A 22,911-nucleotide genomic window follows, 5' to 3' on the forward strand; every position below is an offset into this window, starting at 1 on the left:
GCAGTCCCGGTTAGAGACGACTCAGAAAAACAGAGCCACACAGACACGAGGCGCCTGCACAACAGACCTACCTCGTAAAACACGGCGCCAGTGACAGTCTACAACCCCGAGGAGGCAAACGGACAGTTTACTGAGCTGTAGTTTTTTAAACCGCCTTTACCCAAGTGTGGGCAGATCCTCACTTTGAATGTAGTTGTTGTTTGTATGTTGTTAATAAAGCTCTTTCTTTGCATAAACATGTGGCAAATGTTCATTTTCTCTATAAATTCATTGATGTCCTGGATGGTATCCTAATATTAATGTAGTAGCCTACATAGGATAACAATGAAATGAATATACAGCATAATATGAATATATAAATAAAATGAGGCGGGTGACCAATAGCGACAGATCTGCTAACTAATCACAAGTGATTTTACTTGTTTGAAAGTTGTGGTTTCATCCAATAATGAGCAAGGAAACTCAAGCCTGGTCTGCCCAGGTGTGGTTTTGCTGCCAATCACGAGTGATTTTATTTGTTAGTGAGTTGTGGTTTCATCCAATAAGAAGTAAGGCTATTCAAGCCCGCTCGGCTCGGCCGCCCGCGGTTTCGCTGCATTCATATGCTCATTAGGGCCATTCGCACCTCCGCCAGCTCTCCACATACGTCATGGTTCGTTTCCGACAATTTGAGGCAAACGCGACGTGCGCGGGTTGCAAATTGTCGGAAACGGTCGGAAATTAGGGAGATTTCCGGGCGTTTACGGGGACGAAAATCTCACTTTTCATGCAGTGTTCACCGTGACCAAGTCAGAAAGAAACGCCAAGTCATGAATCGTGTCATTGAAGTGATAAAAGTCATTGGAAAGTGTGGTCTTAGCTATAGAGGCACCAAATTTGAAGCTGCATACACATGGGACAACATTGCTGTTGATCATGGAAACTTCTTGGAATTATCATTCTGCTGAGCAAATTTGATGTCTCTGCAAGAACATGTAAATGAATGTGTGCAAAAAAGCCAAAGCCTAAATAAGACCGAGGTTAAAGGCAGAGGATCTTCCATTACACTGCTTTCTAAAACATTTGTCAACAAAGTGATTGATGTAAACAGCTACTTAATCAAAGAAAGCATTTCAAGGGAAGTAAGGCAAGCAGGAATGTTTTCTCTGCAGATTGACACCACACAAGATGTTACCTCCACAGACCAATGTGCTGTTATCCTCAGATATGTGACTGATGTGGTGCATGAGAAGTTCCTAGGTGTGGTTGATTGTGAGTCATCAACTGGAGAGTAATTTGTACTTAAAAAAAACTCTAGCAAAGGTGGATATTATGCTTAGGAACTGTGTTGGCAACTCAACCGATGGAGCCGCAAACATGCAAGGCCAGTACAAGGGGTTCTCTGCTTTACTGGCATCAGAGTCTCCTAACCAAGTGCACATCTGGGCCCGTATCCCTGACGTTTTCTTAGAATTTCCCCTAAAAGTGACACGAAAATCCCAGTTAATATAAAAGCTATTCCTCAAGATTCCTAGTGCTTAAAAGGGCTCCTAAGGCGAGTGTCAGGGATGCGGGTGGGAGGCAGGACTCAAATGCAGACTTCTCAAGAAAACAAAAGACTTTAATTGTCAAAAAGGCAAAATCAAAAGCCACGGGGCAAAAACACACAGGAACCGGGGGGAAAAACAGCAGGCAGGAAACTACGGCCATTCACGACGATAGACAATGATGCAACAAGTGACACAAGAGACACACGGCTTAAATACACAAGGGAGGTGCAGGTGATTGGACACAGGTGGAAACTATTAGACGATCACAGGGGATGACGGGACAAGGCTATCACAACTCAGACAGAGACCCAAACGCAGATATGGGGAATAAGGGTTTTAATGAAGAGGAATTCGGGCAGGCAGTGTCGTTGTCGGAGGCAGGCAGGAGTTCGGTGCACGGGAGATCAGGGGTTCAGAGGTGGCAGGCAGTGTCGTTGTCGGAGGCAGGCCGGAGTTCGGTACACAGGACGTCGGAGGTACAGAGGTGGCAGGCCGTGTCGTTGTCGGAGGCAGGCAGGGGTCAGTACACGGGGGATCTCAAGAATTGACTGGAAACTACTGGAAACTACTGGGATATAACGCTGGTAAGACCTGGTGAAACACACAAGACGAACTGGCAACAAGAACAGGGAGAAGACACAGGTTATATGCCCAAGGGATAATTGACAAACAGGGAACACCTGGTGTGGGAGGAGACAGGGGAAAAACAGGTGAAAACGGGTGAACACAATTAGGGCGTGACAGTACCCCCCCTCCTAGGGGCGCCACCTGGCGTCCTACCTGGTGCCGTACCTGATTGACTGGGGTGGCGACGGCGAAAGTCGGCGATGAGGGAGGGGTCCAAGATGTCCCTGGAAGGAACCCAGCAACGCTCCTCCGGTCCGTAGCCCTCCCAGTCAACCAGGTACTGGAAACCCCTGCCACGCGGTCGGACCCTCAGGAGACGCCGCACTGTATAGACTGGGCCCCCGTCAACCATCCGGGGAGGCGGCCGAGGAGGTGGGGGGGGAAGGAGGCGACAAAGAGACACAGGTTTAATACGGGAGACATGGAAGGTGGGGTGTACTCTAAGGGTACGAGGAAGAACCAAACGGACAGCAGAAGGACTGATGACCCTGGAGATGGTAAATGGGCCGATGAACCGGGAAGACAGTTTCCGGGATTCCACACGGAGAGGCAGATCCCGAGTGGACAACCACACTCTCTGCCCCTTACGGTAGCGAGGAGCAGGGGTCCGACGGCGGTCAGCCTGTCGGCGATACCTGGATGCCGTCCGGAGAAGAGCAATCCGGGCCCTCCTCCAAGTCCGACGACAGCGGCGAACGAACATTTGGGCTGAGGGCACCCCCACTTCCGCTTCCTGGACAGGAAAAAGGGGAGGTTGGTAGCCGAGGGAGCACTCGAAGGGGGAGAGGCCCGTAGCAGATGATGGAAGGGTGTTACGGGCATATTCCGCCCAGACCAGCTGTCGACTCCAAGTGGTGGGATTGGAAGATACAAGGCACCGCAGGGTAGTCTCCAGGTCCTGGTTGGCCCGCTCCGACTGACCATTAGACTCTGGGTGGAATCCGGAGGACAGGCTGGCTGACGACCCGATGAGGGCGCAGAACGCCTTCCAGAACTGGGATGCGAACTGGGGACCCCGATCCGACACCATGTCAGTGGGAAGTCCATGGATCCGGAAGACGTGTTGTATCATGAGTTGGGCCGTCTCCTTGGCAGAGGGGAGCTTGGGTAAGGGGATAAAGTGGGCTGCCTTGGAAAACCGGTCCACGACAGTGAGGATGACAGTGTTGCCATCGGAAGGAGGAAGACCGGTCACAAAGTCCAGTGACAGGTGGGACCACGGGCGGCGTGGCGTAGGCAACGGTTGAAGGAGGCCGGCCGGAGCTTGCCGCGAGGTCTTACTTTGTGCACACACCGTGCAGGCGGAGACATAAGAGGGCACGTCCACCCCCATGGTGGGCCACCAAAACCGCCTACGGATGAAAGCAAGGGTCCGGCGAGCCCCGGGATGACACGAGAGGTTGGATGAATGGCCCCACTTCAGAACTTGAGACCGCATGGGGTCCGGAACAAACAGGCAGCCTGTAGGAACATTCCTAGGGACCTGGCTTGACCGCTGTGCCTTGCGGACCTCCGCTTCTATTTCCCAGACCAGGGATGTAGCCAGGCAGGAAGTGGGAAGGATGGGCCCGGGATCCGGAGGGGTGGTAGCAGGGCTGAAGACTCGAGACAGGGCATCCGGCTTCACGTTCTTGGAGCCAGGGCGATACGAAAGAAGAAAATTAAAACGGCTGAATAGCAGAGCCCACCTGGCCTGCCTGGAGTTGAGTCTTTTAGCGTTGCGAAGGTACTCAAGGTTCTTATGGTCGGTCCAAACCAAAAACGGCAGCTCCGAGCCTTCTAACCAGTGCCTCCATTCCTCCAACGCCATTTTGACGGCCAACAACTCCCTGTTGCCGACGTCATAGTTCCTTTCCGCTGGACTGAGTCTGTGGGAGAGAAAGGCACAGGGATGCAGTTTCTGGTCGAGGGCTGAGCGCTGGGACAGAATGGCTCCCACGCCCACTTCCGAGGCGTCCGTTTCCACCACAAACTGGCGAGAGGGGTCGGGTTGGATGAGGATGGGGGCCGTGGTGAAGCGCTGCTTGAGATCTGCAAAAGCACGAGCCGCTTCAGGAGACCAGCGAAAGCGGACCTTGGTAGAGGTGAGAGCGGTGAGGGGAGCTGCCAAGGTGCTGTAGCCCCGGATGAAGCGACGATAAAAGTTTGCGAATCCCAGGAACCTCTGGAGCTGAACCCGGGAGTGCGGTTGTGGCCACTCCTCCACCGCCTTCACCTTGCAGGGATCCATCCGGATGCTCCCAGCTGCAATGATGTATCCCAGGAACGAGATAGTGGAGCGGTGGAATTCACACTTCTCCGCCTTGACGAACAGCTGGTTCTCTAGGAGGCGCTGGAGCACCTGGCGGACGTGAGCAACATGCTCCTGGGCAGAACGGGAGAATACCAGGATGTCATCCAGGTACACAAAGACGCACCGGTTCAGCATGTCCCGGAATACGTCATTGACCAGTGCCTGGAACACTGCAGGGGCGTTGGTCAGACCGAAGGGCATCACTAGATATTCATAGTGGCCGTTAGCGGTGTTGAAAGCAGTCTTCCACTCGTCCCCTTCCCGGATCCGAACCAGATGGTAGGCATTTCGCAGGTCCAGTTTGGAGAAGACCGTCGCCCCCTGAAGGAGCTCGAAGGCTGAGGAGATGAGGGGAAGCGGATAGCGGTTTTTGATGGTGATGTCATTAAGGCCCCTGTAATCAATGCAGGGGCGTAGGGATTTATCCTTCTTGTCCACAAAGAAGAATCCCGCCCCCGCAGAGGATGACGACGGGCGGATAATTCCTGCCGCTAGAGAGCTCTCCACATAGGCCTCCATGGCCTTGGTCTCCGGACCAGACAGGGGGTAGAGACGCCCTCTAGGGGGGGAAGTGCCAGGAAATAGGTCGATGGCGCAATCATAGGGGCGGTGCGGGGGCAAAGATGTCGCCCGGGACTTGCTGAAGACTTCCCACAGGTCCTGGTATTCGGCCGGAACGGAGGACAAGTCAGGGGGGTCCCCCGATGCCGGGTTGGGGGAAGGCGAGGAGTGTTGTGCAGCCCCCAAGCAGTGGGCGTGGCAGAATGGGCTCCAGCCCTTTATGGAGCCCGTTGTCCAATCAATGAGGGGGTTATGCTTTTGAAGCCAGGAATGGCCCAGAACCACAGGCACGTGAGGAGAACTTATAAGTAAAAACCTGACGGGCTCGCTATGATTGCCAGAGATGCGTAGAACCACTGGAACGGTACAGAGCGTCACCTTGCCAAGGGGCCGGCCGTCCAAGGCTCGAGCCTCTATAGGAGTGGAGAGGCGTTGGGTCGAGATGCCCAGTTGCTGGACCAGGGCGGAGTCAATGAAGCTCTCGTCAGCCCCCGAGTCAATGAGCACTCTGATGGTGTTGGATTGGGCCCCCCACACAAGAATTGCATGCAGCGGGGCACGGGTAGTATGAGTCCAGGGAGTCTCTGTTTGGCCCACCAGCATACCCGCCCCTACTGATGAGCCTGCTCTTTTAGTGGGCAGGTGGAGATGTAATGGCCGGAAGTGCCACAGTACAAACAGCTGCGGCTGCTAAATCGCCTCTCCCGCTCAGCAGGGCTTATTCTCGCCCTTCCGAGGTCCATGGGCTCTGGTCTATCGACTTCGTGAGGCCTCGGATAATTACGGAAAGACTCTGCTGAGCCCCTAGTGTCTCTTTGGTTGGAGAGCCGGATACTTACAGTTTGTGGGGGGTTAGGGGGGGCTGATTGTCTCTCCCGGTTTCTATCCCGCAGCCGGCTATCTATCCGCATAGAAAGGTTCACGAGGGAGTCGAGATCAGGGGGCAGCTCTCGTGCTGCTAGCTCATCCTTGATAATGTCGGACAGCCCATTAAGAAAAGCGTCGAAGAGAGAGTCTGAATTCCATGAACTATCCGCAGCCAGAGTGCGGAAGTCCACCGCGTAGTCTGACACGCTGCGAGAGCCCTGTCGGAGTCGCAGGAGTTTACGCGCTGCTTCCCTCCCCGACACCGGTGACTCAAAAACCTTCTTAATTTCGGCCATAAAGGCAGCCAGACTGGAGCAGATGGGTGTTTGCTGTTCCCACACTGCCGTAGCCCAAGTTCCTGCCCTCCCGGACATAAGCGAAACGATGTACGCTACCTTGGAACGCTCCGATTGAAACGAGGATGGTTGTAGCTCGAAGATCAGGGAACACTTGGAGAGGAATGAACGACAGGTTCTCGGGTCTCCAGAATAGCGCTCAGGAGGTGGTAAGTTGGGTTCCCGAGGGGCCGTGTTGGTTACCGGCAAGGCCGCACTTGCTGCGAGGCCACCTTGGTCTGGGGCAGGTGTCAGCCCCGCTGTAGTTGACTGTCCCATAGACATCCCACGAAACTGCTCCATCAGGGATTGATATGTCCGATCGTGGTGGTCAGAGAGGCTTTGAAGTCCCTCCATGACCCGTTGTAGGATGTCTTCGTGCCTTCCTATAGCAACTCCCTGAAGAGCGACGGCATTCCGGAGGGAGTCAGGTTCTGCTGGGTCTGTCATGGCCAGTTCGTACTATCACAACTCAGACAGAGACCCAAACGCAGATATGGGGAATAAGGGTTTTAATGAAGAGGAATTCGGGCAGGCAGTGTCGTTGTCGGAGGCAGGCAGGGGTCAGTACACGGGGGATCTCAAGAATTGACTGGAAACTACTGGAAACTACTGGGATATAACGCTGGTAAGACCTGGTGAAACACACAAGACGAACTGGCAACAAGAACAGGGAGAAGACACAGGTTATATGCCCAAGGGATAATTGACAAACAGGGAACACCTGGTGTGGGAGGAGACAGGGGAAAAACAGGTGAAAACGGGTGAACACAATTAGGGCGTGACAAAGGCAGGAAGTGAAGTTACCCGGGGACACGAGTGGCAGAAAACTACAAAATACAACAGGAAGTGAACCACACCGTGACAGCGAGATCTGCTAAGAGCAGGGAAGAGGACTTTTAGTGGCTTAGGAGTTCCCCCAAGCAGCTGCACAAAATGGCCAACAGAGGAGGCAGGAGAGATGTCCTGCAAACACAGGATGACAGGGAATTATTGAGACGCTACAGATTGGATCGTGCAGGAATCATGTTTGTGGTGGATCTCCTTAGAGATGCAATTACTTCACCAACTCAACGCCACAACGCTATTACACCGGAGAAGAAAGTAATCACAACCCTGAGGTATTTGGCAACACGGAAAATGCAACAATGCAGCAGTGATGACTTGGGTCTGTCCCAATCCTCCGTCATTACCCAAACACTGACAGCTCTGTCACAACCTAATATTGTGACACAATTTGTTTCATTCCCGCTGGATGCCCGCACTTTACACACACATAAAACAGCATTTATGGACATTGCAGGATTCCCTGGCATTGTGGGTGTAATTGATGGAACACATGTGAGAATAATTGCGCCATCAGAGGACGAGGCTGTCTTTGTTAACAGGAAGAATTTCCATAGCATCAATGTGCAAATAGTGTTCAATGCGGCCTGTAAGATTTTGGACATTGTGGCTAAATGGCCAGGCTCAACACATGATGCGAGAATGCTCTCCGTCTGTCTCTATCAGACAGCTTTTTGAGAGACGCTATGTGCCAGCTAATTGCCACTTGTTAGGGGACAGTGGCTACCCATGCAAACCATGGCTCCTTACACCTTACCTCCAGCCACGCCAAGGGCCCCAATTAAACTATAGTATTAGAGCAATGTTTTTCAACCAGTGTGCCGCGGCACACAGGCTGTCAGGTGTGCCGTGAAAAAAAATGTCATTTTTTACATACTGTCACCTCATTGGTGAAAGAAAAAGAGCCAACTTGTGTGTTTGTGTGTGTGTGTCGTCGCGCTGTTGGTGGTATGAAGGCTCAATACTCCCCTCTGCCTGTGGGTGGCGCTACGCAGCGTAATTAATAGGCAGATTTGCTGAGGCGACAATTTATAAAAGTGAGATTTAAGGCTGGCGCATGTCTCTGCGTTTGCGTCTGCTCTCGTTTCAATTCATGGTTCTGCGTGTGTTGCAGAGCAATTCACCGCCAGAAGAACAGGAGTGACGTGTTTTTGTTGAAGACGACCTAGAGAGTCACGTCTATTTATTTATTTATCATAGACTTTATTGCCCCGTGCATCTCCACTGCTGCTTTTCATCACATTTGTCCCATATTTTCCTCCACAACTTTGTTCCTCTCGACCGGCAAACCGGCGTTTGCGGAGATCTCCCTCCGTGAATCCATCCCGCTTCTACAAACCGCCAATGACGGCTTGTATAAGCGGTCATATTTACGCATTTCCTCCGACAAAAGTTCTTAAATCTGATCCGTTCTCTCGTAAACGTTCTTCGTTTTAATAATGGCGGTATCGGGCTATGAAAGCAGAAATGTGAGACTCCGTAAAGGACGTTAGCAGACCAATCGCAGCCTGGTGCGCTGCGGGAGGCTTGCGTTGCTTGCGTCGCTTTCGACGCAAGCCTAGAAAAATTACGCACATTCAACTAACGTTAATGCTCTCTAGCGGTCATTCCTGTACATTTCTGAATCTTAAAAAAAAAAAGCCATCTTATTTTGCCGCCGTTTTATGAAACTGCGACCAAAGGCTTTTCTAGCGCTAGAAAAGCTGTTTTTAGCTAACTATCCGGTAAAACTATTAGTAGCTATCCGGTAAAACTATTAATAGAAATGATCGTGTAATGTTTTCAGGGGATTTAACGGTGTTAAAGTAGGCGTTTCGAGCCAAATACTGTTATTATGAAAGCAAAAATGTTCAAGTCGGTAAAAGGACGCTAACGTCAGTGAATTAGCGGTGCGCTGCTGTAGGCATGACTCGGACCGACGTCCATCGTCATTGTAATCATTTGTTTTTTGCGGAGGTTAAATCTTTTTTAAAAGGTTCACCAAAATTACCATTGATGCTGACAACATATCCGGGAACCCAATTCTGGCCTTTCAAAATAAGATATCCTGCTTCAACTCCTCAAAACAGCGCAATAAAAGCTCTTTCAACGTAAGTGAGTCTTACTACTTTCTCTCATCAAAGTAACTTTCCCGCAGTAGTAAGACATGTAAATATTTATATATATTCATGAGATTTGGCACGTAGATTTGTTGACATGTATGAATTAACGTCGCTTACATTTCTCGGGCGATCGACCAAAAAAAGGCCAGAAACAGCGTCAAATTGGGAGCGTCCGGGTCCCACATATAATAGCTTTCGTTGTCCGCCTCAGGAGACAGTGACGTTAACTATTTTAGTCCTTTAACTGTAGTGAGAGCCAACTGCTTGTATTAACCTGCAGATACAGCTGTGTTTGACCAGCTTACACACTGGATGACAACGGGGGAAAATGTTCTTTCTTGTTTAGGTAACTTTTATCATGTTTGCAAAAAGGCAGACTTTTTTTATTTATGACTGAAGTCGTGATAGTCTGCAATGTGGTTCTTTATATGAAAGACCCGCCTCTCAAATTTATTTCAAAGCAGTTTTTTTTACATGTGATTGGTGGCAATCGATAAAATTACAACGTGACTCAGCCAAGCACGCCTTGTGCAAAATGATTGTAGTCGCTTTACTATAATAACCAAAGTGTGTTTTTGTCATTCCGCTGGCCTTTATTCGCGCCTTTAGAGAGAAATTCATGTACATTCATGCAATAACTTTTCCAAGGATAATGTTTGGCAGTAACAAAGTTGTTAAATAATATAAATGTTAAATCTAAATGTAAATCTAAATGTTAAATCTAAATGTTATATCAAAATGTTAAATCAAAATGTTAAATGTTATATCTAAATGTTAAATGTTATATCTAAATGTTAAATGTTATATCTAAATGTAAATGTTAAATGTAGAGTCTACATTTAGCTCTACATTTAACATTTAAGACTTGACGACTGAACATTACAATAATTACGGTAATTCACGCCGCGACAGGACAAGCTGGCAAGTCCGGATGAGTTAGCTCTTGTTATAGAGCAGGGGTGTCAAATTTATTTTAGAAGGGGGCCACACACTGTCCATGTTGAAATCATGCGGGGGGGGGTTCACGGGCGCGGAACGTTGCGCAACCCTCCCTTGACTGGACAATCGCCGAGGATTTCACCGCCCCCCCCCCCCCCTCTGCCCTCACCGTCGCGGCCAAATTGTCGGCGATGGTCCGGTCAAGGGGGGGTTGTGCGATGTTCCGCGCCCGTGAACCCCCTCCACTGCGATCATGCGGACTGCATTTCAAAATGAAATGTGCCTCTATTTGAGGTGTTATTGGGCTTACAGCCTTAAATATGGGGCGCCGTTTGTAAAGGCGCCGTTTGTAAAATGTTGCACGTTCTAAAATCCTGCGCAGTTTTTCCACATTTAGCATTATCATATGAACAAAAAAGCACGACAATGTCACTTTTTCAAACATTTAGAGACAATTCATGTACATTCATGCAAGTAGTAGTAGGGCGCAGTAGTTCTGACAGTGGGGTACCAGTGATCAGAGCCCCCGACATGCTGTGCAGTCAAAAAATAATATTAAACATATTCATTCATTCATTTTAGTCAAATCTATTTACTCTAGATGGCCATTTATATTATAAGGGTCTTCATTGACAAATTTACACAATTGACAATTGTATAGTTTTAATGCCGTCTTATTTTTTAGATGTTATAGTTTTGCGCTAGTGGACACTTGTTTGAGGTGTGGATTCTGTGTAACTCGCTGTCCTGTCTCTGCCCTTTGCAGCAGCTCGTTAATGAGCACAGGTGCGCCGTTGCCGTGGTTACTCGCACACACGCTGCAGTATCTCTGTCTGTGACTCACAGCTGCTCCTATGACCTGATTAGTGGAGTCACATGACGCAGCTATGCTTTCTGTCAACAGACCAATATGATAAAGACACTAGCCCCCCTGACCTCTTCTCACTGTTAATCACTCTGTCTGTCTATTTCTCCCCCTCTCTCCCTTCCTCCCTCTCTCTCTCTCTTTCCCCCACCTCCCTTCCTGACCCTCTTTCTTTCTCCCCCTCTCTCTCTCCCTTCCTCCCCCTCTTTCTTCCTTCTTTCCCCTCTCTCGCTTCCTCCCCCTCTCCCTTCCTTTCCATTCCTCCCCTCTTTCTTCCTGATGCTTTTTTCCAACCTCTTCTTTATTATTAATATTACTTTTAGATAATAGTTAATGGCTTAACTGATTTAATTAATTTTAAAAAACAGAAATGTTCTTTTCTCAGCCTGAACTATATTATGCTCCGGAGGAGAAGCATATCTTCCTAAATTAAATGAAATAAGAAGAGTATTATCCTTCTTCATCTGTATTTTGTACATGTTTGGGGGTTTCACGGCTTTTACTGTCAATCGCTGCCGGTTGCTAGGCAATGGGAGAAGCGGAGGGGAAGCCGACGACGCAAACAGGAAGTCTTCCCGTATGACAGAAGGTTCTATTTCAGGGATCGCTCTGTTCAGCCTATGCGGTTGTTGGAGGACCTCAGCCACGAATTGAGACATAGCTACTGCTTCAGTTTGCCACCTGGGATAGTACTAGCCAGCATTGCACTAGCTAGCATTGTGCCATATAGCATAGTGCTAGCTAATTTGCACTAGCTGCCACTGGCTCATGCGCATAATGTTACATCTGTCTGTCCGTTTCTCTCTATTTCTCACATCTCTTGACCGGACCACCGAGTTCTTAGCCCGTCAGATGTTTTATGCTTTTTTCCGACCTCTTTATTATGGGTGTGTACTGCACGGCTCCGAGCCTGTGACGTCATTACGCGGTGCTTGTCACCTCAGCGCTTTGGATTTGCCGCACGCGAGTATCTGGGTTCGTGTTTTTGTTTGTTAGCCAATCACTGTCAGTTCTGTACATTCTGTCCAATAAAACTCACTGGTTGCCAAGCGGTGAGTGAGTGAAATCCCTGACGTCTGACTCATTGAGGTTCAAGAGCTGAAAGAAGTAAGTGGATTTTCTTCAAATGTGATTATAATTAAAATTATATTAATATCTGACATAGTGTTTATATATATATATTCGTATATCTATTGATATCTCTCTCTCTCTATATCTATATATATATATATATATATATATATATATGCCATTTTGATGACATTAGGAGCTCCAAGTCCTGTTGTTCAGTTGGGGAGACGGACCATAATAACTTTCCATTTTTGGAAGGTAGATGGTTAGCTGGTGGTTGAGAAACAACAGGAGGTTCAACAGTGAGGGTCTCACTCTCATCAGACGGGGATGCCTCATGATCAGGGTCCTGTTCAACATCATCCTCTCTCTCAGACACATTCTCCTCTATGTCGCTTTCATGGTCAAAGAGCTGTGACCTCATTCACAGAAAATCCTTCTTTGGAAGTCATTTTCAGTTGAGAGAGAAAGCCGAAAGAGAGCACCCAAAACCAAAAAGGTTGAGAAGGCTGCTGTGCAAGCTTTTATCGCACTCACAGGCAGTCACCTTAGCCCCTTGTCGTCCCCCCCATCAAGCCCAAATGAAATGTGTTACTTTTCAGATTGTTTGATAATATACTGCAGGTGCAAGTACTTAGGTTTGCACCTGCAGATTTTGTGTCTGACCGGATTAGTTTTATACAGCTAAAACGGCCTGGGGTCAAATTGACAACACCGAACATCGGAACAACACCGATGCGTGGCACATGTGTACAGGAAATTGAAAAAATATCATCATGTTAATTTACCCAGTTGTCCCCGGTAAATTAGGAAAAGTCATAAAATTTTAAGCAAAAAAAATGATGTTAGGCATCTATTAGAAGATGTTAAACATCGAATGGGGTCAAATTGACCCCAAAAGTAATAGGAGGGTTAAACATTGCTAGCTAGACATCTCAAAATAGCAGTCACTTAGCTCCTGTTTTAGGCTAACTAAAAGCATACTAAATGTGTACTTGCTTACTCCCGAAATCATCCTAACTTTGTGTTCATTTTAATATTTCAGAATGGCACTCAAACAACTGCTGTGGACAAAAGCGCCCAATAGTTATTACAGGCCACCACCAATCCACTTGTGTGTGGTTTTAAAAAAAGAGCAGCCCAGGGTGGTGACCTGGGAGTTCCATGCGAATGGTGTGAGACCAGGACTGGTGAAAAAAAATGTCCTGGTTGCTCTCACGGATGGCCAGTCGGTGGCTAAAGTCACCATTTATGAGGAGTTTTCCTCAAAGTGCCAAGAGGGGGGGAGCTATTTCATGAGGGGGTACGGACTGAGGGGAGAGTTCGTGCCCTACTCAATTAATATTTCAAGGGAAACCATGTTCTTCCGGAGTGGCCCAATTGAGGTTACGCCAGAGCTCAGGAGGCAGGCGGAGAGCCTCATCTGCCCCCCATCTCCTCTCACCCCCCTGAGCAGCTGCACGGACACCCAGGGGCTGTTCACTGTAGAGGGCGAAGTGGTCCAAGTAAGTCCAGTTTCAGCCTGTGGTGGTGTAAAAAAGGGCAACCAGTTTAATATTTGGTGCATGTTGGCATAACGTGTTGATAGCTCACACATCCATCTTGTTTAGATGTCAATGGTGAAAAAAATCACCAAAGGGAGAGAGGCCTTTCCACTGCGCCAGATCAAGCTGCAGCAGGTAGGCAGCCATTAAATGGAGAGAGAGACCGATGGACAAACACAAGCAAAGACAGACACACACGCACACAGACACACGCAGACACACACAGGCAGAAAGTAGGTATTAAAATATAATTTCATATCCATGTTGCAGGGGGAAACAGAGATGGCTGTCAGCCTGTGGAGAGAAGCTGCAGCATCTGATGTGCTCCAGGTTGGAGCGACTGTCAGGGTGTCCCATCTTAGGACTAACCAGGGACAGTTTGGGACACAACTGCACCAACTTCACTTCCGTTGAGGTAGGTCTACTTTGGCTGTTGTTGTATTCATTTCATGAAAAGTCTTTCAATCACATCTTCAAACTATACAGGGAAGTCTGCTGAATTAATGTTGTGATTGTATTCAATGTAAATAAATTAGATTTGAATTGACAGTAAAAAGTATGCACACTTGAGTAAATGTGTATTTAAAAAGCAAGGGCTCCGGCCTAGGATTAGTTTATTTGCGTTATTAAAAAGGGAGATAAATGGTTTGATGTTTTGGTAGGTGCTGACTGAGGTAGAATATCTGATGTCAATAATTCTCTCCACAGGAGGTGATCTCAGAGGAGGTGGTGGGTGCGTGTGGGGTGATGGACCTCGAGGGCTCTCCTGGCATCCTGAACCTCCTGCTGGAGGTCGACCGCATGACTACTATTAGCAGGGCTCTGTTGGCGCCCATAGAGCCCCACATCACCAACCCGCCCCTAAGGGTAAAGCTGCAGAAGCACGGCAATCGGGTTGTCAAAATTGAAATAGTTAAAAGTTCATTTGTTTTTTTATGTTGTTTATTTGTTCCTGAATGTGTAGTTATTTATTCAGTTAGTGTTAATTTTGTTACATGTTCATGTTAATAAATTTGAAATATTTAAAGAACATTTCTGCTTTTTTAATGGTGTCCTTTGTTTCATGGAATCTTCATTATTGACCGTAAATGCTGTGAATACTTTTCTGGTGATTTGTATAATATACACATGTCTCTGATGAGTCCGGCCTGGTCCACAGAGCCTATCGGCGAGCCAAAGGGGGGCAGTGATCAGAGCCCCCGACATGCTGTGCAGCCCGCTCTCTTCTAACCTGCTATGACTGCCGCTCAGGCCCCGACAAATACTTCCAAGCAAAACATAAAAAAAATAATATTAAACATATTCATTCATTCATTTTGGTCAAATCAATTTACTCTAGATGGCCATTAATATTGTTATAGTTTTAATGGCAATACAGGTTGAAAAACACTACCTTTAATCAGTAACTGGAAGAGTTTCGGTATCAATACTACTATTTCTACGGCTATGAATACTACAACTACTACTCATTTTACTACAAATACTACTATGACTAATAGCTAACAATATTAGTGGGGATGCCCGTAGATATTAGTGGAAAGTCACTTTAATGCCTTATCGTTTATACTTTAGAGGTTAACTAATATCTAAGGTTGTGACTGTTTCACTTTCCAAATCAGTAACGTTACAAATGTTGAATAAATACACAAAGAAACTGAACTGGGGTGAACTTTGCTCCTTTTGTGTTGTGGTGTAATTATTATCTATATACATTTAGTTTAGGGGTGTGATTATAAACTAAGTTTACATTTAGTTGTGTTTTATGGAGAAGCAGCATAACACAAGGAGAATGACGTGTGTGCTGACATTCAGATACTGTAGCTTGTATTCTGTAATATCTTATGGTTAGAGTTCAAATAGCCATATTCTATACATGAAACAAATCATTGCATACAAGTTACAGTTTTTGCCCATTGCTTGAACACATTTTGTAAAATTTCGCTCATTGTGCCAAAACTCTACACACAAGTAAACATGACACAACACTGGGAAATATACCATTCACATCTGTGTCAAATTGAAACTGTACTATCAAAACCTAACATTCCTTTGTCAAAATGTAACTCTGATGACAAAATGACACATACATGCATCATTTGAATACACATTCAGATCAGCAGCAACACACTAGTCTACTTTATATAAAAAACTGCAGTCTTTTGTTTTCAATGTTTTTATTCAATTCCACAGAGGGCATGTTTTCACAACAACAAAAAATGAAATACTGAATTCAAAATCATTACATTAGTATATTTTACAGTACAGTAAATTAAGTTCAATCAAAAATAAAAACAATACACTACTGTAAACACAGAAAAACACAATTGTGCGCAAGCGGGCTTATGGATCCTGCCGTCTGTTGGGGTCTGGCCACAGGATCTCATCAACATCACAAGCGATGTCTTCTCTCGCTAAGCATTGGGGAAAATATCCTATTGTGTGCCAAATCCATCCCTGGATTGACCTCACCTCAATGTCTCCGCAGGCCTGTTCCATTGCCTGCAGAAGAGGCATACGGCCATGGGGTTGGCGGTCATATACGTACCATCTCCAAGCGGAAAAAAAAAAAAAATTCCTCTATAGGATTTAGAAATGGCGAGTAAGGGGGCAAGTACACAACTTCAAATTGATCATGGTTGGTGAACCAGTTCTGGACCAGAGCAGCCCGATGGAAACTAACATTCTCCCAGACAACAACAAACCTGGGCTGATCTGGTCCATCTTGTACAATTGCATTATGAAGTGCATCTAGAAATGTGATTATGTGTTGCGCATTATAGGGACCCAGTTTGGCATGATGGTGCAGTAGCCCTCGAAGACTTATGGCAGCACACAATGTTATATTTCCCCCGCGCTGCCCCGGGACGTGCAAAATTGCCCTTTGGCCAATTATATTTTTTTAACATTCTGGGAAATATTCGCACCTGATGTCCTGGAGGTTTTTAATGAGAGTCTGGCCTCTAGTTCCATGCCGATGTCCTGCCGCAGAACGGTGATAACACTACTGCCGAAGGGGAACCTGCAGGACATCGGCAACTGGCGCCCTGTGTCTCTACTGTGCGTGGATTACAAGCTTCTGTCCAGGGTCTTTGCCTCCAGGCTGAGGGAAGCTATGGAGCAGGTCATCCATCGGGACCAGACCTACTGTGTGCCTGGCAGGTCCCTTGGTAGACAATGTCTACCTCATTCGTGATGTTTTGGAGGTCGCCAGCTCGTTAGGTATTAATACTGGTCTGATTTCTCTAGACCAGGGAAAGGCTTTTGACCGCGTTGAGCACAGCTTCCTCTGGAAGGTCATGGGGAAGTTTGGGTTCAGCGCTGGTTTCATAGCTAAGATCAAAGTGTTGTAAAGCGAGGTTGAGAGTGTGCTGAAGATAAACGGTAGTCTGTGCGCTCCTTTAAGGGTGCGTAGAGGGGTCCGGCAGGGTTGTGCCCTGTCCGGAATGCTCTATGCACTCTCCCTGGAACCCCTTCTCAGCAGAATACGCTCTAGCCTGGAGGGCTTGGTTTTACCTGGTTTTAGTAGGAACATATCAGCTTATGCAGATGATGTTGTTGTTTTTATTAAGGACCAGAGGGATGCAGACCTTTTAAACAGCATGGTGGAGGATTTTAGCAAGGCAGCGAGGGTGAACTGGAGGAAAAGCGAAGCCCTTGCTGTCGGTGAATGGCGTGACGGCCTCCCGGTTCTTCCCCAAAGGTTAGTTTGGAGAAAAGACGGTTTTAAATACCTGGGGATCTATCTGGGACAAAGAGACATGGTCCAAAAGAACTGGGAGGGCGTCACAGAGAAGATAGAGGGAAAACTTGTAAAATGGAAATGGCTGCTCCCTCAGATGTCTTTTAAAGGTAGAGTGTTGGTTTTAAACAATCTCATTGCATCTCATTTGTGGCACCGCTTAACCTGCCTAGACCCACCCTCTGGGTTTCTATCCAACATACAACGAAAGATGGTAGATTTCTTTTGGGAGGGTCTACACTGGGTGCCACAAGGGGTGCTGTTTTGAGCCAGAGAGGAGGGGGGACAGGGCCTTGTCCACTTGGCCAGCTGGACGGCCACTTTAAGGTTACAGTTTTTGAAAAGATACCTCACATGTCCGGAGGGTTTAGTGTGGCGAGATGTGGCCACTTGTATCCTCAGACGTACAGACAACCTGGGGCTGGATACTGCTGTTTTTAATGGATCCCAATATTTTAAATATAAAAGGGCTGCCTCTGTTTTATCAGGGCGTTTTTAAGTGTTGGGCCCTTTTTATTCAAAAACGGTGTCCACTGTCTATCTCTTTGTACTGGTTGTTGAGAGAACCATTGATTTGCAGGGCCAAGTTGGACGTCAGCAGCAGCGTCACCCCTGACCTGACGGGGGCGCTGCGAAAAACAAGAACATTGTGCCTGCACCAGCCAGTGGACGCAGTGGGGCCGACGCTGAGCGATGCCCCGGCCCTGGGCTCACTGCTTGGGCTGCATTTGGTCCGGGGGGCGGGGAGGCTCCTGGAACTGTGGAGCCAAAGGCTGACGGGGGAAGAAAAGAGCCTCCTCATGGAATACAGCCAGAAGAAGATGATACCGGACCCTGCAGACCCGTTTCCAGAGATCTACCTGAGTCCGGGGCTAGGGGATCTCACCGGCCAGTCTGTGAGCTCAGAGAGACTATTTATCATGTTTTTACTGAGTGTAAGCGACTCGCAGGTTTCTTCTCTCTTTTAACATTGGTTTTTAGTCTTTTTAGCGTGTTTTTTACGGAAAGGGTTTTTATTATGGGAGCTGCCTACAAGAAAACGGAAAAAGAAAAATGGCAGCTCCTTAACTTTCTGTGCGGAGAGGCAAAAATGGCAATTCATTTAAGCAGAAAAAACAGAGAGGAGAACCGAGAGGGGCAGGAGGCAAAAGTGATATGCCTGTGCAACATTAGAGCAAGGCTCTAATGGACGCTTTTGAACAGCGCTGGTGTTTTAATGACATTGTTTGTTCTGTGGTCAATGGCGAGCTGGTATTTGCACGTTTTTAGCAGGTGATTACATAGTTTTACTTTTTTTTTTTTTTTTTTATGTTGTATTTTTTCTTGGAACAACAACAACAAAAAGTGGCACGTGTGATCATGTCTTTCTCCCGTCCTCCTCCTCTCTTTCCATTCATTCCCCTCTCCCTTCTTCACCCTCTTTCTTTCTCCCCTCTTTCTCCCTTCCTCCTCCTCTCTTTCCATTCATCCCCCTCTTCCTTCCTCACCCTCTCGCCCTTTTTCTTTCTCTCTTCCTCCCTCCCTCTCTTTCACCTTTGCTCTCTCTAGTGTGCTCTCTCCTTCTACCCTCCACAATGCCAACATGGAGGGAATTTTACTGTAGTGTTTTTTGATGAGGCCTATCGATTGATAACTTCATAGTTTGAAGGACACAGATGTTAGTGTTATTTACTGCTTTTTTAGTGCTTTTTAGTGGAATAAATTATACCCAACTGCAAGGTACTAATGCTTTTGATACCTTAATTGTTTTTATTAACTAACACTTGAATGTTTGCTGAAATTGATTGGATGGTCCTATAGGAAGTGTTCCACCAGCCATCATTGCTAAAGGGATAAGAAACCGCTACTGAAAATAAGTCACATGCAGCATTCAAAATGAACAGTGACGGACAACTACGGCTACGGTTGAATATTTATTGCAACAAATTATTATTATTATTATTATAAACAAGCGTAAAAAACAATTGAACATAAGTAACAAGTCAAAACAAAATGAACACATAACTGATACATTATGAACACAATCTTATAAACATATACATTTTATAACAGTAGAAATTTAAATTTTTTGCCACTTCCATCGCCTGCACCTTGTTTCCTGTCATTTTTATTTGAACTTTTATTACGGGTTCGATCATAACAAGTTCGATTGGCTCCCACAATCTCTCCTCAATTAAGACGGTACGGCCGTCTTCTAGGAGAAGGTTGAGGTTCCCCGGATCTCCCTCAATCTCCATCACCCCGAGTGCCCCCACGATGTCCTCTGAGCGTACCTCCTGTTGAGAGAAAAGTGGACATTATCCCGCTGTCAGCCGCAATCCAGAGCAATCATTATCGTTTTTAAGCAGGAAAATAAAATAACCCCAGCACGGAGGCATTGCATTATAATTTATTCAACTTTTTTTTTAAATAACATAACATCACTCAATCAAACTTTGCTGTTGAAGCCAGATAGTGTAAAGATTATCTAAAAAGTGAATGTTTGTTTCAATTTCATAAAAAAACAAGTAGGCCTACCTCGATGGTGGAAAAGTTTGTGGACTGGAGTCTGAGCCCATAGTTTAACCTCTCAGCTTTAAGATGGGAAACTTTAATGTGGGCCCCACCTGCAGCTGCCATACGGCCGCCTCCCTCCAGAAACACAGCGACATCTGTGATTCCCCCTGTAGAAGGTAATGTAATTCTCTCTCTCTCTATCTATATATATATATATATAATATATATGATGTGTCTGACGACTCGTATGAAGGCAAATCACTGTCAAAATAAATCCATATCAAACATTCGCGGGCAAAAGTCCATCTCGCGCAGCAAAAGTTGGCAAATGTTTCATGTGAGCATAGTTTTTTGCTCGCAAATGTTTGATATGGATTTGGATTTTTGACAGTTATTTGCCTTCATACGATATATGTAGCGTAATAACTCAGCTATCTAAATGTATTTTATTATATATATATGTATGTATGAATGAAGTGGACTGCCTACCTGCTGCATCGTGACGTTGCGCAATGGAACGACGTCTCTCCCTGTCGTGACTTCTTTTAAAGCTGACAGCTGAACAAAATGGATCTTTCAGTTAATTGACATTTTATACCAATTTGCACCAAATATTAAACCTGTTTCCTTTTAAACCACCTTAGGCTGAAACTTAATTTACCTCGACCACCTCGCCCTCCACGGTTATCAGGCCCCTGGCTTCCCGGCAGGTGCTCAGCGGGGCCAGTGGAGAGGGGGGGTGTATTAGAAGCTCTGCTTCACGTTTGAGCGCTGCACTGAGCGCTATAGGAGCGCTCCTAAAGAACAGCGTGTCCTTAGTTATATTTAATTGATATGGGGGGGACTACCCTCTTTACATTATAACTCCCACCCTCCTTAAGTCTTTTGCCAAACTCCTCGAATACAGTGACTTTGGCCACTGAATCTCCATCGGTTAGTGCGGCCAGAATATTCACTTTTGTCTGTGCTGGTCTCGCACCATTTGCGTCAAACTCCCAGGCCACCACCCTGGGCTTCTCCACCACCAACACCACACATAGGTGGATTGGCGGGGGGCGAAAATAGGGTGTTGGAGGCTTCGTCGTCAAAAGCGTCTTTAAGGCCATTCTGAAATATTAAAATAAACACAAAGCATTAAGAAAAAGCTGTGTAGTAGGTTAGTACACATTATTTTCTAAAACGTTTCTTTTATTTCATATTGTGTTGCTTCATTAGTATATGGTTATCACAAACGTATTAGGTTAATATCTTGTATTAAAGAGAGCATTACGTTTGCCTAAAACGCTAAACTGCATTCAAAAATTGATGACCACTATTTGGAAATCGCTTTTGCTAACCAAGATACTCTATCCAACCGCTAGCTTAAACATTTTAAACAACTCTAGTCACTTAATTGTTTCTTTTGTTAAAAAGGGTTATACTTATAGGGTTATACAATATAATTACTCAATTCATGTCAGTTATTCTTCATATTCTTCATTTTCTTATCTCATTTAGAGAGGAACAAACTTACCTCTCTGTCAGCTTTCACAGGACTGAGGCAAATCACCAACTTTTGCTTGCGCGAGACGGACTTTTGGCCGCAAATTTTTTATATGTTTTTTTGACAGTGATTTTGACAGTGATGAGTTCAAAAGCGCTCCGATGATGTCGGAAATAATGGCTGATGACGTAAGTGTTTGCCTGATACACCGCGTAGGAGCTTAATGTTGCTATTTCCAAAACTAGATTTAACAAGGTAATAGTGTCACGAATTAGTCTCATATAATGTACTAAAAAATCATTAGTGAATTCATATCATGCCTTAGGAAAACATTACTTAATCAACTTTTCACATTTCAAAAAATTAACCACATGTATTGACCATATCTTGTTGTCAATTTATCAGCTTATACTATAGTATCTCGCTGATGATACGAGTGCTCTTAAAGGACAACTATAGATTTAATATTCTGGATGGTGTAATGACAGTTATATAGTTGTGAAACGGCGTTGTCGTCCGTTTGTAACCCGTGCAGTATGTGTACACTAAAGAAAGAGTGAAATATTCCCTGTGTATGACAACGGCAAAACGTGGCTAACAATAGCATAGCCGCTAAGCTGGCAGCACATTAGTATGACAAATATGTAACGGTATTAAGTTATGTGCTGAACTGGCATGAACTGGTTAGTTGGGTAACTAACTTGGTTAGCTAACTAACTTTTCAGTTAATATGGATACAGTCTGCGTTAGCCTTTATGTTATCGTAGTTTAACGTTAAGTCACGGGTTCATTTGTGTGCCGTATGAGGGAAATATTTTGTCTATTAGTGTCATAGTTCATTATAAGGAAGGAAGCGATTTAAATTCATTCGTAACGTTTATTAAGCAATAAAGGTACAAGAGGCTGTACATAAAGTACTGCCTCGAGTACCTCATTGCTGATACTAACGGTCGGTCAAACCGTTACTCTTAGTGCGCAGTGATATGGAACAAGAACTGTACATCACTCAATGATGTGCACCACGTGACTCACTGTCAACCAATCAGAGCGCTGCATTTCATCTACAGCAGTGATTCTTAACCATAGGGCCGCGGCCCAAACTTGGGCCACCAGCGCCCCCTAGAGGGCCGCAAAAAACTTTCAGTTTTGCACCTGTGGGCCGCAAGGGCCGCGGGACTGCGTGCAGCTTTCGACCATGTGGTGGCGGTAATGCATCACTCGGTTGTTTAAAAAGCGCCAATACACAGAGAAGAAGACTGTCTACTTCGCAGCAAAAATGGATACGTTTTTAAAAAGAAAAAATGAAGACGAACGTCCTGCCGATACCCCCACCCAGAAGACAAAGTTTTTGCGGAAATACAATCTCGACTTCATTAAATACGGTTTCGTAAATGGAGGAACAGAGGCAGTGCCAAAAGCCCAGTGTGTGGAGTGTGGGCTAATGCTGTCCAACGAAGCTCTCAAGCCCTCAAAACTACAGCGGCATCTAGAGACCAAGCACCCGATGCTTGTGGGAAAGCCGGTGGAATATTTTAAGAGGAAGGAAATTGGGCTGCAGATGCAGAAAAGGTCTGTCGTGTCACTGACAAACAACTCTAAATGTGCATTGAAAGC

At 46.2% G+C, this 22,911-nt stretch overlaps 1 long non-coding RNA gene across 1 annotated transcript; it reads right to left on the bottom strand.

Moving 5' to 3' along the window:
- Positions 1–19,219: 19,219 nt before the first annotated feature.
- On the bottom strand, positions 19,220–20,921 carry LOC120829255 (uncharacterized). Its single transcript, XR_005713640.2, has 4 exons — positions 20,476–20,921; positions 20,304–20,372; positions 19,836–19,981; positions 19,220–19,594 (listed from the first exon to the last, which is right to left on the bottom strand). It is a non-coding gene; the product is annotated as an uncharacterized LOC120829255 (long non-coding RNA).
- Between the last annotated feature and the right edge of the window lie 1,990 nt (positions 20,922–22,911).

This window comes from Gasterosteus aculeatus, chromosome 2, assembly GCF_964276395.1.
Source record: "Gasterosteus aculeatus chromosome 2, fGasAcu3.hap1.1, whole genome shotgun sequence".
Lineage (NCBI taxonomy): Eukaryota > Metazoa > Chordata > Actinopteri > Perciformes > Gasterosteidae > Gasterosteus > Gasterosteus aculeatus.